The 18,729-nt window shown below is 38.9% G+C and overlaps 1 non-coding gene across 1 annotated transcript; it reads right to left on the reverse strand.

Annotated features, from left to right (window-relative positions):
• Positions 1-6,998: 6,998 nt before the first annotated feature.
• On the reverse strand, positions 6,999-7,166 carry LOC121141658. The gene has a single exon (XR_005878622.1). It is a non-coding gene; the product is annotated as a U1 spliceosomal RNA (small nuclear RNA).
• Between the last annotated feature and the right edge of the window lie 11,563 nt (positions 7,167-18,729).

The raw sequence follows: 18,729 nt of genomic DNA on the forward strand, positions 1-18,729 counted from the left end.
CTGTGCAAGTATCAGCCAGAGGTCATTGAATCTTCTTTGTCCTCCTCATCAATTTCTACCGAACCTGGAGCCAGTAAGCACCAGGAATCTTCCTGAGGGCTAGGATCACAGATGCATGCCAGATTCCTAGATTTTATGTGGAATCTGAGGAACCAGATGCAAGTTTTCATGCTCAGGTGACAATCGCTTCATGCACTGAACTGTCTTCCAATCCTTGTAGCACTATTTCTTGATGATAGCTATTCAGTTCTGTTACGTACAAATCACACAAGTACTGTAATAACCATGAATTAACTATTTACGATAATATGGTTTGAATTCTCTACTGTTTCAGTTTCCTAATAAAAATCATAGTTGAATTCTAGTGACTTAACAACACTGTAGTCAGTTCTAGGCTCATTTTAGTGAACATAATAATTGCATTAAGTATTCGAGAATAACAACTCTTGCCACCAGGAATCTCACAAACCTCACTGTAAAGAGAATCTTCTGATTTCTTCATCAAATGCTATTTATTTTGTCTTTTACCAATTTCTTCAAACTATATGATACAGATGTTCACTAGGGGGGCTGGGGGGAGCTGATTGGGGGAGCAGGGGAGGAGGGGAGGGAGAGGGAGCTGGGATTGACACGTGAAGCAAGCTTGTTTCTAATTTAAATAAAAAATGAAAAAATAAAAATAAAAAACAAAAAAACACTCATTGAGAGAAATTCTTAACTCAAAATGGCAAAAACTTCCCATTTTAATAGGTTCAAATATCACCCAGTGTCTTTTCTCAACGGTTCTAATTCATTTTTCCCTTCTGTGAAGATCTGGGAGGATAAAGCCAGTTGCATGTTCTTAACTCTTCCCTCTGGCTTCAGAGTTTGCTTCTTCAGAAAACACAGCTTCAGACAATTATAATAGGCTGATTATCCAATCTCAAGAAGTTTAGAAGAAAACAAGGGAGATTGATTAGGAAGCTCATTAGATTAGAGTTACGTATAATTAAACAATCAACTAATAATAGCTGATATCCTGATGGCCCTATAATCACAGAGATAAAATAAACACCAGCAATTCATAGCAGCAAATTAGTCTTTGTGAAACATATGTAAACAATATAAAATATTTCTGTTTTGTTCCTATGAAAAAATATAAATAATTAAATATATAAGTGAATGTTAGCTGAGGCCTACAAAAATACTCATTTTAGCTTACCTCCTCTTATAATGGAAGGAGTTTCTGAAGGATCACAAAGTAATTAGTAGACAGTCATTTTTTTAAAGACAGAACATAAATTAATAATTTGTACAAAGGCTAATGTTAAAGCATACCTATTATCTCCTGGAGTTAACACTAATATACTATGAAGAAAAGTTGTCCATCTTTTTGCTGACATGAAGAGTAAAATCTATAGCTGAGTACTTGGGTTATTCACTGTAGTAAAACTTTATTTTTCTATGATATTTTGTCTTCCAACAATATAGGGAGACAAGAGTTTCCCAGGTATACTGGTTAATATTCATCATCAATTTAACTGGATCTTGCTACATCTAATGACAGTATTAACAGAACCTTTCAATGAGGTAAAAAGTCTCAATTGAGTATTGGTGGTCCATTATCTCTTGAGCTGGGGACTTGGCCTGGGTAAAGAGAAGAAAGCAAGCTGAACTCTGTTTCAAAGCTATGATAGTTGCCTTGCGCTCTTTCCACCATGACTCCATTCTCAAATTTTAACCAAAATAAATCCTCCATTCTTTAATTTGCTTTGTCCAAGTATTTCATCACAGCAACAAGAAAAGAGAATTGGTACCAAGGAGTTGGGCTGTTGCTGTGACTAACCCCCAACGTTGTGGTGCACAGGCTTTTGAACCAGTTTGCGGGTAGAATGTTGAGAAGTTTGAGGCTGTGAGATAGAAAAGCTATTGCCTGCAATGGACAGAAGCTAATACGTGGAATCTGGAAGATAATAATGCCATCAGGAATGTGGACAATGGAGGCCTGACTCATCAGGTTTCTGAGGGGAAGGTAGGAATCTTCAGGAGCTGGGCTAGAGGCTATTTCTGTTTTATTCTGGAAAAGAGTAGAGCTTTTTTCTGCACTTTTACTGAATTCAATTTTGTGAATACACTAAGTTCTTGAGTAGAAGTTTCAAATAAAGAGTGGCATTCATACCATATCTCACTGTTCTTATTCAGATATGGAACAAGAGAAAGTTGGATATTTAAAAGGGTGCAGTTTGATAACAGCTAGAAGGAAGCAGGGAAAGCCACTGTGTCTGTTAAAAAGATTTGCATCATAAAAGGGAAAACTAGTTCACAAAACTAGTCCAATAGGAAAGTTGTCCTAAGGGCCAGTCTCCCCCAACAAGATCCGAATTGAGAATTTACACATTTCTTTTTGAAAGGGGAGAGCCAAACACAGAAGACACCAAGAGAAGTGTGTTTCTGGGATCAGCCATGACAGCACATTACAGTCACTGCCTCAGCTTACATGTCGATACAACAACAGAAACTGGCAGCACAGTCTGCATGGTACTGGTACTAGAGGCATGAGAGATGTAAAAATGAGGGGGTCATGGAGCCTTAAACCAAGATTCCAAAGATCTGATGGGGGCCAGACATGTGGCAGGGGAGGATTCCCTGTTAAGAAACTTTGAAAGGATATTTCATGAAGCTAGAAAAGTGAAGCTTAAGTTTCAGTGGAGACACAGATAACAAATGATGCCATAAATACATAAGTAATAAAAAGAGGTTGCAAGGATCCTCATGACTGAGGATCCAAGGGGGCGGGAGTTATAGAAAGCAGTGCGGTACATATGATCAGAATGCATTGTGTGAGGTTTTCCATCAATCAATCAATAAAAGGTATAAAAATGTAAAAATATTTGTGCATCTGTTTGTCAAATAGTAAATAATTATTGACACAGTAAGGAGCAAGGATGTTTTGCGTGGTCCAGTGTGGGGGATTGTGAATGAATATGGGTTCTTTAGACATACAAATCCCAAGTCAGTAATTACTTCCATGAGCAGAGTTCTCTTTTTAAAGTATGTTTTGGTCATGGTTATTTTTAAGTCATATTCCTGAATTCTCCATGGCATATCTTTTCTTTTCACAGTCATGGTCCTATATTTCCGACCATACTCTATTTTGTATTCAAGTCTCTCAGTGTTCTGGTTCATATGAAGTAGTGCTATTTATTTATTACAAGATCTCACATTTGTTTTATCCATCACAAGCTAATGCTAGTATAAATTAGGCCCTTGAGATGTAATACCATCTTTAAAAAGCTGCTACGAAGACAGAAAACTGAGAGTCAAGAGACTTAAAAAGAACCAAAGTACATAGTCCGAGTTTCCAAGTTCATATTTCTTGCATATAGCTGTGTCAATGGGTTAGGTTCACAATCCAAGTTTTAAGCATCTAAAAATAAAATCGTATTGGACCACAGGGGACAGTGTGCAAAGCATCATGATAACTGCCCAATAACTCCTAGCCAGAGCTAGATAAAAAGAGCCTCAGGTGCATCTGTCTCTGTCTTTATCTGTTCTTCATTTCTCACTCCTCAACAATCTTCAAACCAGCAACGGTATTTGAAAGTCTCACCATCTGCTGGGGTTTTTGACATGTAACACTCTTCCAATAGCATCATCTTAAGCAGAATAAGTAATGATTGAAGCCACTGAAAAGAAATATATGAACCAGAGTCTGAAGTAGCTTAAAATGGACCTCAAAAGTACCCTCACTATTAAAGTATTGGAACATTTTAGGCTTATCTTGATTTTGTGAATAAAAGCACAGCAGTTTGCAGCCCCTTGGCTTTCCTAGGAACTTAGTACAGCAAAAAAGAAAAAAAAGTTACTGTGTTTAAGTGTTTATCAAACATTTCATGTGTCTGAATACAACTTTCCTAGATCATTCATTAACCATGCTCACTCATCAGTAATTTCAAGGTTTGCACAACAGATATATAGGCATGACTTATTGACATGGCAGCCCTTTTGCTTACTGAAGTGTTAAAGCTTAGGCGCTCACTCTCTCCTCTCCCCCATGTATGCGGCTTCAGCCCATGGGTATGCTGTTTATTATTGTAGGCCACCACGGATTGTCTTCCACAGAAATATGGGGCTGTGGAGATGGTCAGTAAAGTGCATATCACAGTCTACAATGAACCCATGTTTGATCTTCCCAATCAGTGTGAAAAAGCTGGGTGTGATGGAATTCCAGTGCCAGGAGACAGAGAGACTGTTGAATCTCTGCCGATCGTTGATTGTTGGCAAGTCAGCCTAGAGTATAAAGTCAGTGAACACCAAGTCAATGAAAGATCATGTCTCAAAAAGCAAGGTGGATGCCCCCGCAAGGAATGACACCTGTGACCTATGGTCTTTGCATGCATGCTTCTGCAAACAAATCAACACATTTGCAAAATCACTCACTGTATCTCTACATGCATACACACATATAGAGAAAGAGATGCCAAAATATTTATCTTTATTCTTAAAACTCCCAAGTTGTACTGCCTAAGAGTCTTAAGACTTTAAGGTGAACTGACGACTAGACATCATTCAGAGACAGAACATCAAATACTGGAAGCATTTTATGGATACTGTCTGGAAGGAAGTTCTGGACACTTTCAGGCAGTTCTACATAAGTGGACAGGACTGTGGATGAAAGCCTGTACTGGAAACCAGCCACTATCACCACAATAACAAGATTGTAAAAAAATGTCTTATGCAGTTCCGTCATCAAGCAGATTCTATCTGCTTTATCTCTACGATGCTGACCAGTCTGTCCATCTTAATTAAGTTCATTTGTTTTAGCGTCTTTTCGGGAGTTCAACAGGTGACTGACAATGCAGCATCAGACATTGCTACTGGGAAGCTAATGGTTCTATGACATAGCTCTCACCCAAGTCCTGAGTTGTTCACACCAAAACATAGCAGTGGATGTGCATACTATGCCCACGCATGCTTCATATGCAGAGGCTGTCAAAATGCCATCCAGCTGGCACAGTCTCTGTTTACCACACTACATTGACTTCATGAGCTGGGGCTCAATCTGTTTGGGTTGTGCAGGCCAAGGTCATTATTGCATAAGGCAGGAGCCCACAAATTGCTGTTTTGGAGGTGGCCTGATGGTCTCTGTTCACAGAAAGGGCCTGTGAGAATGAGTTCTGGCTCCTCTCAGACGTGGCAAAGCAAACATAGTCGTATGTAGAAAAGAAATCATATGATGAGTCATAATAGAGCAAGACTCCTGTCTGCAATTCTCTTTAGAGATTGCATACTTTTGTAAAGCTACATGCTCCAATTCATACCACAATGCAGCTTTACTAAGGTTGCTTAGAGACAGCGTGTAAACCACTGAGTTGGGAGATGACATTCTTTGTCACTGGTGACATCATAGGCATCTTGCTACACTCCTTGTAGCAACAGAATTTGGCTCAGTCTATGCACTGCTTGATTCACAAGCACTAGAATCTGAGATAAATTCCCAACACCTGCCTAAAAACTGAGACGGGGAGTGTATGTTAACAGTCAAGTGCTGGGGACACTGAGACTGGAGGATCCTTGGGGATTACTGGTCAGCCAATGTCCTGTTCTTGCAGATGAGCCAAAATTAGTTTATAGCACCTACATTGGCTGACTCATAGCTGCCTGTAATTCCAGCACTGGGTTATCTGGTGGCCTCTTTTGGTCTATGTGAACGTTGTACTTGAGTGAACACATGTATACACTCACACACACACACACACACACACACACACACACACACACACACACACGCTCGCATGCAGGCTCCAAAATTTAGTTATGATCTTGTACATCTATTTCTATTCTTTTTGACTGATTCATTTATATATTACCTTGAAATATCACGCTAAATTATCCCATCAAAAGAATATAAGCACCACAAAAATTGAAGCCTGTTTCTAATTACTGATACATTACCAATAAGTATGAGTTACCATCAAATAATAAGTGATATTTAAGTATTTGTTAAACCTCAATACTTGGGAGATGGAGACAGGAAGAGGACAAATTCAAGATCAATCTACCTTTCTTAGGGGCTGGCAGTGTTAGAAGTGTAGCTGAGAAATAGTGTTGACGCAGCATGCACAAGGTTACAGGATTGTTCATCATTGGAAAGACAGATGTGTGTGGGCATATGTGTGGTGTGAGTATTCAAGTATTCAGTGATTACATACATCTACATGGTATAACTTGATCTCTAAACAAAAATCTCTCTTAAAATTATTTATTATCATTATCATCATGATTATCATTATTATTATTTAATTGTATGTCTGTTTGTGGGTATTTTTATACAAATAAAGGGGCCCACAGGGTCCATTGGAAGAAAGGCTTGTGATCCCATGGAGCTAGAGGTGTGACCTGCCTAGAATGGGTACTGGGAACCAAATTTCAATCCTCTAGATGAGCAGCAAACACTCTTAATTGATGAGCCATCTCAACAGCTCTCACAAAATCTCCCTCTGGGTTTTAGGTACTCTTTTAAAATGGATGTTTATATTGAACATAGACTAATTGTAAATATTTCAATGTTAGCATCAAAGACCTTGACACATGATCCAAATCACGTTTCTCCCTCCTTAAAGTATTTCTGTCATTTCTCCGAAAAAGGAGCCTTCCAGTTTAGACCACCCACTGTTTCATGACATTGCCATGTCCCTTTGCACCTATTAGAGAAACTACCATCCTAGTTTGGCTGGAATGGAAGGGTTTCCTGGCACACAGGGCTTCCAAAATTAAAATGGAGAAAATTCCAGGCTAGTGGCTTTAAGTGTTACATTCCCACCTAGACACCTGACTGTTTTCTTTCCTGGGAAATCCTGTGTCTCCTGTTTAAGAGTCAATGGACCCTATTTTATGTGATACCCACTGACACCGCAGTTATTCAACACAGCTTTGTATCCTTGTTCACATGATGCCTTTTCTACATTGGTTAAAAATCCCAGTATATTATTTTTGTCAAATACTGTTACATTCTTTTTTGGGGGGCAGAGAGCACAAACGCAGTCCCCCACTACCACAAATTATGCAGTCGAGTTTCCCGCATTTGGGAAAATAGCAGGGGTCAGCACATCCTGAGTGCAATGGATAAGCCTTGTCCTGGGAAAACCACCTTCATGATCATGGTATCTCCCCTGCCAGGTAAGTATACAGTTACATTCTTAAAATCTATGTCAATCACATATATTCTGATTCTTCAAAGGGAATTCATCCCTAGGAAGCAAGGTCTCCCAACCTCATGTTTTTGTTTTGTTTTGTTTTAAATTTTTGCTTATATTAAGTTTGATCCCCAACACAGCAAAACTAATCATGAATATATACTTGCACAACAACTTCAATATAATATGCAGTCCGTTTGATAGCATTGAGGGGTATATGCTGTCTTTGAAAATCTCATTATTTTACATCAATAAAAACTATTTCATCTGCCGGGCGGTGGTGGCGCACGCCTTTAATCCCAGCACTCGGGAGGCAGAGGCAGGCGGATCTCTGTGAGTTCGAGGCCAGGCTGGACTGACAGCCTCCACTACAGAGAAACCCTGTCTCATAAAACCAAAAAAAAAAAAACTATTTCATCTGGGAAGATGACTCGGTAGATGAAGCACCTGCTATGCAAGTGTGAGTTTGGATGCCAAGCAATCAAGTAAATAACAGGTGGTCATGGCAGCTCACCTCTGCTTCCAGCCTTGGAAGGCAGAGACCGAGATTCACAGAACAATCTGGCTGGCATGACCAGCCACACTGATAGCTGAGAGTTTGGTTGAGAAACCCTGCCTCATTGAATAAGGTAAAACTAGCAACGATTCCTGACTTCAAATTCAGGACTCTAAATTCACATGCACACATGTGCTCACACACACACACATATGTGCACACGCACACACGCACGCACGCACACACACATACAAAGAAAAATCGTTATCAGATAGCCTGTTCAAAGAAAGTGTAAATTAGGTTTTGAAACACAAGATCTGTGCTTTAACCAGCTTTACAATAAGGAATCATTTTAGTCTAAAATTAAACAAACAAGCAAACAAACAAAGTCCATAACCCTACCCACTTTGAACATAAAACTGGTGCTGTCACTGTTGCTCTATGCTGAATTTCATGATTGGGTCTGTGAAATATCCTATGAGTAAAGTCCACCCTGGCATCTAAACAATACCAAAATAATGTCGCGAGAAGGAAGAAATGTGCTGATAGTGTGATAACTTCTAATACATTGTGTTCTGCTGTTTGGCAGTGCCTCTATGACTGAAAAAAGCTTTCAACTTCTCATCTGGCTATTTTGGGACTATGGAGACGGTGTCTAGTAACTGGTGCAACAGGAAAATTGACATAGCAGCTTTACTGGCTTAGCAGAGAGAGGAAACTCACATGTTACTTGCCAGAAAAATAACTGGCCTTAGTTGGTGCTATTAGCCTCTTGATTTTTTTTAGCAGTTTTAATGTAAAACAAAACTGTGGGCTTCACTCCTGCCCCAATGTTTAGAGACTGCTGTAATAGGCAAACGTTCAGAGTTTTCTTTATCCAACCCAGTGGATATGTTTCTTGTTCAAGCTCCATCTACAACAAAAAGATTTTCATTCAGTGAGTGGTGATCCCTGATTTAGCATGGCAAACACAACCTGTTGCACTCCGGGCTTCGACAGCGAGACCCCTACACTGCAGCAAGGTTTAGCCTGACAAAATAATCACCATGGAAAAACAACTTACAAATCACACCAGCCACCAGAATTGAGGTTTGGTTTCCTAGCTGGCTTGTCGTGGAAGCCCTGAAACAATATGAGGGATTGTTAATAGAGGTTTAGAGTTACTATCTGATGCCTGTGTTCTTAACACTCATTTGGCCTGCTGCTTGAGAGTGTGCACTGAATCAGCGTTTGAAGGATGTTGGGATTAATCCTTTCCCTACTCACAGTATCTTAAAGGACCATATTGTATTTCAGTGGGTGTAAACCTTCAGTAATGGAGGCTTTAATCTATGCTTTATCTCCATATGGGATGTGTTTTACCTGAATATGAATATATTAGGAAAACTGTAAAGAAAGTGCCCCTGAACAGAGTGAAATAATGGACGCTCTCCCCCGCCCCAAACCTTTTCTTCTCTCTTTCCATAAGCTATATCACAGTTGCTTTTGTTTGTGTAGAACCTGGGCTTATCACATAGTTACTCTAGGATATATCCCATTCCACCCTCTACAGCTATTGATCTCATGAATGCCAGCATATACAATACTAAGATACTGTGATTACCGCTTCATTACTTCCTGATCCCTGGCATCTTCCCAGGAACCTTCTTGTATTCTTCCTGGAAAATTACTACATTGAAACCATGCCGCTGTTTTTACTGCCATATCAAGTACTTAAGAGAAAAGGCTTATTTCAGAGGTTTCTATCACGGTTGTTTAACTTCAGTGGCTGTGCACAAACATCTCCTTAAAGTGGTATGGCCAAAGACGACTGCTTACCATAGAACGACAAGGAAGCAGAGAGAGTGAAAGGAGGGAGACAGGACCCAAAAAAGTCCTCAAAGACATACAAATGAGGACCTATGTCTTTCAAACAGAGCCCCATCTCCCAACAATGCCAAGTTAAGAATCCATTGGGGGACTCAGCTGTCAGATGGGTCAGATCCCTCATGATCCAATGCCCTCTCAATAGTGATGACAGGTGGGACGAAGCATGAAGCGCTTGAGACTTTGGGGAAGGGGCTGTCTCATATGGAAATCACATGGCAAAGACTAACCATAATGGCTTACTAACAATTAAAACTCACTCTTTCCCCAGAACGCTTAAGTTCTCTACAAAACCTATTCCTAAACTAAAAAAGCAGGCATTTCATTGTAAATATTCCTTTAAGTATTTGTGTGAATGAGGAAGGAGGCTTTTGGAAACATGAATTGCTTATAGTTGGAACAGAAGATTTGTATGGGGCCTTTTATGATGTTGGATAGTTATCCCCACAGGCACTGTGACTCTTGCTGTTATCGTTGGTCATCATTTGATATAGAAAAAAAGCACAGGAGAGATCAGAACAACTGAAAAGAAGGTATTGGCTGAAGTGCTCAGAGTGTCTCCTGGGGATTAGTCAAATCCAATTTTTTAGGTCCAAACCCTGGGAAAATACTGCAAGGATGAGAAGGAGTCTGCTCTGTTTTCGCTAAGGTCCTTCATTTTTACCATCAGCCTAATAAATAGCATCACTGGAAGAAAAAGAAAGTTGCAAGTAGTGAATGATAAAGACCAAAGAACTGGCAGTAGTCACCATATTGCAGAAGACAAAATAAAAAATGAAGAAATAAAGACAAGATATGTTCTCGATCCCCTGGAACTGGAGTTACAGACAGTTGTGAGCTGTATATGGGTGTTGGGAATTAAACCTGGGTCCTCTAGGATAGCGGTCAGTCAGTGCTCTTAACCTCTGACCCATCTCTCTCTCCAGCTCCAGACAAGATATATTCTAAATCAGAAAAGCAAACCAGGACTTAAAGTTATCCTTTCCCACAGAAAAGGATTATCATAGTCTGGCTCATAGATTCCTTTCTCTGAGCTACAGATGTGCTATAAACCTCTCACTGAGTGATATCCTACCTTCTATCTTGTTTATTTACCCATCTATCTATTTATTTAATGTGTGGTGTGTATGTGTGAGTAGGAAGTATATGCACTCCCATGTACCTACATAGAGACCCCAAGAGGACATTAGCTGACCTACTCTATCAGTGTATACTTTACTCCCTTGATACAGGGTTTCTAACTGAACCTGAAGCTAAGTCTATGGTCAGTACTAAGCAGTGATCCTCCTGCCCCCACCACTATGATTTAGTAGAAATAAATATCCTAAATATTTGCAAGTGGTTAATTGAATATAGGGACACATGGCAACCGACACTCAGGAAGCTGAAGCAGGGGGATTGCCAGAAGTTCAACTGAAAGCTAGACTACAGAGTAATTTCCGGGTAGAAGTATGTATCATGTCTCAAAAACAAATAAAAATATAAATAGAGAAACTAATTATAAATTTAAATATATACATATACATATGTATATATATACCACCATAAACTAGTTAATCATAAAGATGCATACCCTGGCCCACTTTCTGGCTGCAATTGGAAATCATTTGACACATTTTAGTAGCATTCACTTTCTAGTCCCTCGGCTTTGTCTTCAAAAAAGAGAGGGTTGTATTAATCACCCCCTCACAGAATTATTGCAGATATGAGAGAAACTATGTGTGTGATGTGTCCAGAGTATTACCAGCACATGAAAGGTTACCATAGGAACAGCTGATACATACTTAGTATCATGCAAATTGTCCAAGGAAGAATGTTTAGTATCAAGTTTGCTTCATAAAAAGAACTTGAGTTCTGAGCCCACACAGTATGTCTGGATAAAGAAGCAAAGGAAAAACATGGCAGGTCAAGGAGATAGAACTGGAGTCATTTAGAAATTTTCCTGTCATAACAAATGCCCTGAAGCAAGAACAGTGTTGATGACAAAGCATATCTCTGGCTTTTTGTACTGAATGAAAGCCTGCCTTCTGAGTTAGTGAATCTGTGTCCCATCCCAATGCTACTTCCGGAAGATTTCTCCGCATCTTAAATAAAATAAAATAAAAGGCGTGTACTATAGAGACAGTTTACTTCAGGGCTCTTAAAGATGCTGTGTATTCCAGCCTCTTCGAGCACAGAATGTCTCGTAGAAGACTCCGTTGATGAGGCATCCTTATTCAGGCAGCGATGGCTGAGGAGGTGGGTGGCTGCTGATAGTTTTGGCCCATTGGAAATGGCTTTGGAAGACTGCCAAGTTGTGTGTAAAATTCTGAAAAGTTTCAAACAATACAGTCTTTACAATGTTATAAAATACTGGGGTGGTTAGCACGGCTGCAGACTGGCTCATGGCCAATAAAACCTCAGGGTTCCAGTCAGCTATAACCTGGAGTTTCATGTTGTCTGGGGTGTTCAAGGTCATCGCTCCCCAACATCCTGGAGGTCGACCCAGTCTTTATTAAGCTGCTTCATTGAGCTACTGCTTCGCAGTCACCCCTGCTCAATAAGCCTTTGGTCAACTTACTTTCCCGTCATGAAACATATACATGAGCTAAACTTGAAAAGAGTGACTCAAGATAACTTTCAAAAATTGAAATTATTTTTCCCCTTCATTTAATAGGACCTGTTTGAAGTCAATATAGTGCTAGACTTTAAAAGTACAGAAGGAGAAATTTCCCTTACCTCCCACTACCCAAATGACAGCCAATATTTTACAAAGAAATGATGATTCTCCCTCAGTACACTACAGATTCATGATGACATTAAATATAGACTCATGACATATCTTCAAGCCTTGGATCAATGTTTTAGTTTGTGTTAGTACAACTTCATTTGAAAACACAGCATTGGTGGTTGACACCTGTTTTGTTTTCTCATATTGGGTGCCTGACTGTCATGCTTTCATCCTCAGGGAAGGCACTGTATTCAGAGCTTTTTTTTTTAATTGAGTGTTATTCCACAGGGACAAAGTCTAAGGACGAGTAGGTACCTTAAGAGTTTTGATAAAAATGGGGAGATGACTGAGTTTGTCAAGTGCTTGTTAGGTCAGAATTAGGAGCCAATTTTATATCCAGCTTTCACATATAAAGCTGGGCATGGTTGCATTCTTATAATCCCAACACTGGAAACATAGACAGGAGGATCCTCCAGGGCTTTCAAATCATCCATACTAATTTACTTGATGGAATATAGGCCCAAAACAAGGCAGACAGTGCTTGAATAATGACACCCAGGGTTATCCCCTTGCTTGCCCACACGTATACATTATACATACATATGCACTGTCACACATTCACACACAAACACACACACACACACCTTGCACAAAAATCTTGCAAAATGATGCTAAATAGCTTCCCTTTGTGAGCTTTGTCAGTACATTATGAGAGAATCTGCTTCATTCCCTCATCCGCACTAGTTACAATCCAACATTCTTCTAGAGAAAACATCATTTAAAAAGTGTAAAGCATCCTGTCCAGAACTTCATGCATTTAAAGGAAAGGGGAGAATCTTACACAGAAGGGTCATGGCATTACTTTGTTGTTGAATTCATACTTTGTCTTCAAATGAGGAGAAACTCTTCCAAGGAAAATTGAATTTAACTTTGAGGTGTTACTTTCATACAACAAATATTAAAACAAAAAAATCTAAAACAGAATATCTTACATAAAAAAACCAGCCACAACAAAAACTTTCGGGGCAATGAGCCACACACAACCAGTCAACTAGCAAATTTCATTTGAAGAAACCATTGGTAGTACTCAAAAACAGAATTTAAGGGACTGGAGAGATGGGTTAGTGATTAAGAGAGCTTGGAGCTCTTCTAGAGTTCTTAAGTATGCTTCCCAGCACCCATGGCAGACAACTCACAAACACCTGAAACTCCAGCTTTTGGGCATCAGATTTCTTCCTATGGCTTCTCATTTTCTGCACATGCACACTCACAGATACATAAATAAAAATAAACTATATGGAATGTTGCAGTAAGGAGATCACATTAAGGAGAGTCTTTCCACCTCAAGTGCTCCATATAAAAACACCCTCACAGCCATGCAAATTTATTTTTCTCCCAACTGCTTATAGATTGTTGTATGGTATTTGACCACACTGCCAAATTCCAAGATTGTGTTAATAAAATTAACCTTGGAGGAAGCATCCCAGTGAGTACTTTTGAAAAGCATTTCAACTCAGAAGTTAATGACTAGCTAGTCTCCACCCCTTACCTGACAGTTCTTGGTCTGTATGTAAGTGGGTGTGATATGGTATCATCAACTGGGGTCACAGGTAGCCTTTCAGGGATTGCATTAGTAAAAAAAAAACAAAAGCAAATATAAGCAAATAAAAAAGAACAACAGCAACAACAAAAAAACCAACAACTGAATTTTCTTCCCCCAGAAGCCATCGATAATTTTAGCTCCTCAGATTAGGACAAGACTTTATGAGCTCCTCTCCTGTCAATGGTGGAATTTCAGTTTTCTTGAGTTTATGAAAGACTTGTATATTCAGTCCAGTACCTGTGAGTTCAAATGTGCAATGACACCATCATGTCTAGAAAGCAATTTTTTACCATTGACATCAACTGTGGCTCTTGTGATTTTTCTGCTCTTTCTTCCACAGTAATCAACAAGCCTTAAGAGGAGCAGGCATGGTATAGACATTCCATTTAGGGCTGAGCATGTCACAGTCTCTTATCTTCACATTTGTTGGATACTGATTCTGAAACTAAATTGTTTATTCTTTCACAATTATATATATATGTATATATATTCAGCTGACACAGTGATAGTGATTATCTTAAAGACAATTTCTATTAATTATGCCATATACTTTAACTATAGGCTCCCCAATACCCTTCCTTTACTTCCCTTCCCATTCAGAATTTAGTACTCTTTCGTGAGTGTTTGTTATCTGATTTTTATATAGGCCATGGTGATGTTTAGATTAGTTTTCTTTTTCAAATTCTTCAATTTGGACTATGTAATGTACATAGTTATCTTCCAACATTAACTTAAGTCTCATGACATCTTGAGATTACATGCAATTTTAAGAATTAATATGCACTATTTACTTCACTCCCCAAATCCACTCATATAAATTAGTGTAATCTAAAATAAAGTCAGTAAATAAATGAGATAGCTTAAAAATGACTCATCTAAGTTTTTTCTGAATTTAATAGTATATTTAAATGAACCTTTATACTCTTTAAACTCATCTGTAGATGAGTTCAAATGCCATATCTTATATCTCATTTGTTAATATCAACTTTTACAACTAATTAAACAATTTGTCTATTCAAGGTGTAAAAGTACTTTCCTCAAGGAAAACCTATTACCATCCTGGCTTTTACACAGCTCCACCATCTACAGTTCCAATCGCTCTAAAAACATTTCTTCCCTAATTAAGCGAAGCAGTAGATTGATGACTGATTGCGAGGAGGCTGTGTGGAAAATAAACAGTGCTTTGAATTAAGCAAGCTTTGCTCTCTCCAAAGTCTGCTGTGTACATAAACACACCCCATGTCCCCACGTCCTCTCCACCCTTCACACACATAAAATTATTCCCAATTAGGTGTTCTTCTATTTGCCTTTTTCTTCTCATTAAAATTATCCCAAAAGTTTAACCATCTTCATTCCCTGCACAGTCTAAAATGTTTTCTATTTGGATTTTACATGCGTAGCAGACTGCCTCAGAACATTCTCAAACTGCTGGTGAACAGCTCAGACCAGTGCTGGACTTGATGCCTTGCCAACAGGCTTAAACAACAGCAATAAAAGCTAAATCTGCACTTCCATTGAGTTATAACGTTGCCAAGCCAATTTTAAGATGCTGCACCTACAGTATATCCATCTCCCAGTGTCTCAGAATCACCCCATTAACTCTGGAGCATTAGTCTCTGATGCTATGGACTCCATTTTGCTAATATTAATGATACAGTACCAGGTGGAAATATAAGAGACTGTAACATTAGAAATCTCTTCAAGAAACCCACATTCCCAGAAGCAATCCTTCCTGGGAAATAATTCCTTATATTTAATCTTAAAGCTACTTTCTCTCCCTCTGGCCTCCTCCCTTCCACTCCCATTTATGTTGCAAACAGCTTTTAATGATAGAACAGGGAGACATATTGTGGCTTCACACATTCAAATACTTTACAGCCACTTCTTCATAACTAAGAAATAGAGGCATGGGCTGGAGAGATGGCTCAGAGGTTAAGAGCACTGGCTGCTCTTCCAGAGGTCCTGAGTTCAATTCCCAGCAACCACATGGTGGCTCACAACCATCTACAATTCAATCTGGTGCCCTCTTCTGGTATGTAGGCAGAACATTGTATATGTAATAAATAAATCTTTAAAAAAAAAAAAAAAAAAAAAAAAAAAGAAATAGAGGCACATAGCAGAAAAGTGTTTGTTTTTAATCAATTTATCATTTTATCTGTATTAGAGAAATAACACTTTTTAAAGAGAAATTGATATGTGAGTAATTTCTCATCAGCAAATCTTTATTATGTTCTTCTTAAACTATGGATGACCAAAGTCTAGACTTCTATATTGGTAAGACTGTCAAATTTTGAAGTTTAAAATAGCCCTCATCAATACATGCTACATACCACTAAGATTATGGAAATCAGTAGTAAATATTTATACAATACCAACTATATTTCAGAGAATATAATTTACCCTGAAAGGTCAAAACTGGGGAAATTACCTTTCAGGATTCAAACATCTCTCCTCATATCCTCTCTTCTTTTGAAGTTTCATGACCATCCATCATGATGCTGTGAATATATACATAGCAGAAAGAATATAGACAGGGTTAGGAAGAAGCCAGACCAGACTACCTGGGCATAACTGGAGGGTTTAACACTTGTTGCCTTAATTTCTTTTTATTTTACTTATGACTTTCTATTAGTACTCTAAGAGTTTCTCACAATGTAATTTTGATCACATTCATATCCTTGCACAAATTCCTCCCAGATCCACTCCTTTCCACAGCCACTTAGTTTCGTGTCCTTTTTTTTTTTTTTAGCTGTTTTTCAAACCGTCAAGTCGAATTTGTGCTGCCCCATACTCTTAGATGTGTGACAATCCACTGGAGCATGGCTGACCTAGCAGGGGCCAACGTCTTAAAGAAAAATTATTATCTCCCACTCTCCCTCTTCTTCGCTCCTTCTCCCTTTCTCTGCAGCTATAAATTGCCACGACCTCCTCAGATATGGGTGTGATATCATGCCCACTTCTCCCACCCACCTCCCCCATGCTGATGTTTGCCTGGTTTGAGCTTGCATAGGTCTTGTGCATGTTGAGGTAAATGTGGGCACTCATACGTGAGCTTCCCTATTGTATCTATAAAATTCTATTGTGTTGTAGCCTTTTTTTCGTTATAGATAATTTTACTATGTTAAAGCTGAAAGCCTTCTTTTATTTAGACAGAAAAGAGGAGATGATGGGGGAAGTCCTTCTGTATATATGGTTCTCTTATTGGTTGATAAGTAAAACACTGTGGCCAGTGAGGCAGGAAGATAGGCAGGATTAGGCCGAGGAAAATTCTGTGAAAGGTAGGTCGAGAGGGCCCACCAGGACAGTTGTAATGTAAGCCACCAAAGGCGTCAGAGTTCCAGACCCTTTTCGGTAAGATAAGATCATGCGGGAATACTTAGATTAATAGTTATGGGTTAACTAGACAATAAGAAGCCTAAACTATCAGCCAATGGTTTTATAATTAATATAGAATACATGTGTTTCTTTGGGGCTGAGAAGGGTGCCAGGACCAAACTTGGAAAGAAAATCCAGCAATAATGTCCCACCTCTAGTTCTAATGATCCCACTGTTCCCTCTTCCACCGGGATCCTAATGCCTTGGGAGAGGTGTCAATGAACAGCTCAGGGACTTAAATTCCTTTTGTAATTTAGGGAAAGGGTCCATATGGAGCAAAGAGGAAGATCTAGACTGTAGAGGGTATGTGAAGCAATCATATTTCTTTCTGTATCACCTAAAACATGAGAAATATACTGGAATCAAAGCAATCTGAAGATGACTGGTGTGACCCACATCAGATGCAAACACTTTTCCACACTTAAGTTGATTTCTCTCACAGTCTATCTTATACATACAAAGCAAAATTCTCCTCTGGAAAGTTGTTGTGATCGCTTAAATGCCACTACTGTATAGAAAACAGAGATGTGTGTGAGGATGAGTATTAGTTATCTAGACCAGGTCTTAGAGCGGCTATGAAGTCACTTTAATGTCTTCCTCTGTATTTTAAGCATCTATGTTTTACTGATCACAACAGTTAAGCACCAGGTCAATCCACCCCCTGCCCCAATACACACCTTTTCTGAAGAAAGGGGACTTTGGGTTTTCCATTGCATTTTTAAATCAATATATGAAACATGATTTTCCAACATTGTTCATCATTTCTGTGTTTATACCACAGAGGCAACAGGAAGGTCAGATGTGCCTTTGTGTTTCTTCCAGTTCCCATCACATTGCTATTTGTTCCACAGACACTATCAGAGGTGATATAAATGATATATGCAAAGTGGTTTATGTGCTAACTTTGTTGAGTGGTGATTGAGCTTGAAACTTGGGTCATTTGGTGGGTTGGTACTTCAGTAGAGCTAACATATCTCTTTCAATAAGGATTTTGAACTCTCACAACTGGAATCAAATGTTTGCCTGCCATGACTGATTTCCTGGGACTTGCCTATGCTATGTTTACTTTCTTCTTTACGCTATGCAGATCTTCAGATAAGCTTCAAAATTACACTTGGGAAAAACAACATAAATAATATTGAAAATATTTTTTGTATATCTCAGAGCAACTATAATGTGCTCACATTCCCCACTGTGCCAAGGAGCTGCAAATAACAGAAACAATGATATTGGGTATAGAAGAACAAAGCTCTGAATTATTATCTGATGTATTCAGACAACAATGGAAAAGCAAATGTTCTTGTTGGTTGGTTTGGGTATTTTTGCAGTGGGGGGATTAGTAGTAACAATAACCTATAATGTTTTGAGAATCACCTGGCTAGTCTTGACCAACACCTTAAAAGACAGCTTCTCATGAAGACAGAAATACTTTTAATGAACATCCAGCAGATGAATACAATGCAGTCTTCTCTCTAAATTTTCCTTGCTTCCCACCCCCAATGTC

Source organism: Mesocricetus auratus, unplaced genomic scaffold, assembly GCF_017639785.1.
Source record: "Mesocricetus auratus isolate SY011 unplaced genomic scaffold, BCM_Maur_2.0 Super-Scaffold_100007, whole genome shotgun sequence".
Taxonomy (NCBI): domain Eukaryota; kingdom Metazoa; phylum Chordata; class Mammalia; order Rodentia; family Cricetidae; genus Mesocricetus; species Mesocricetus auratus.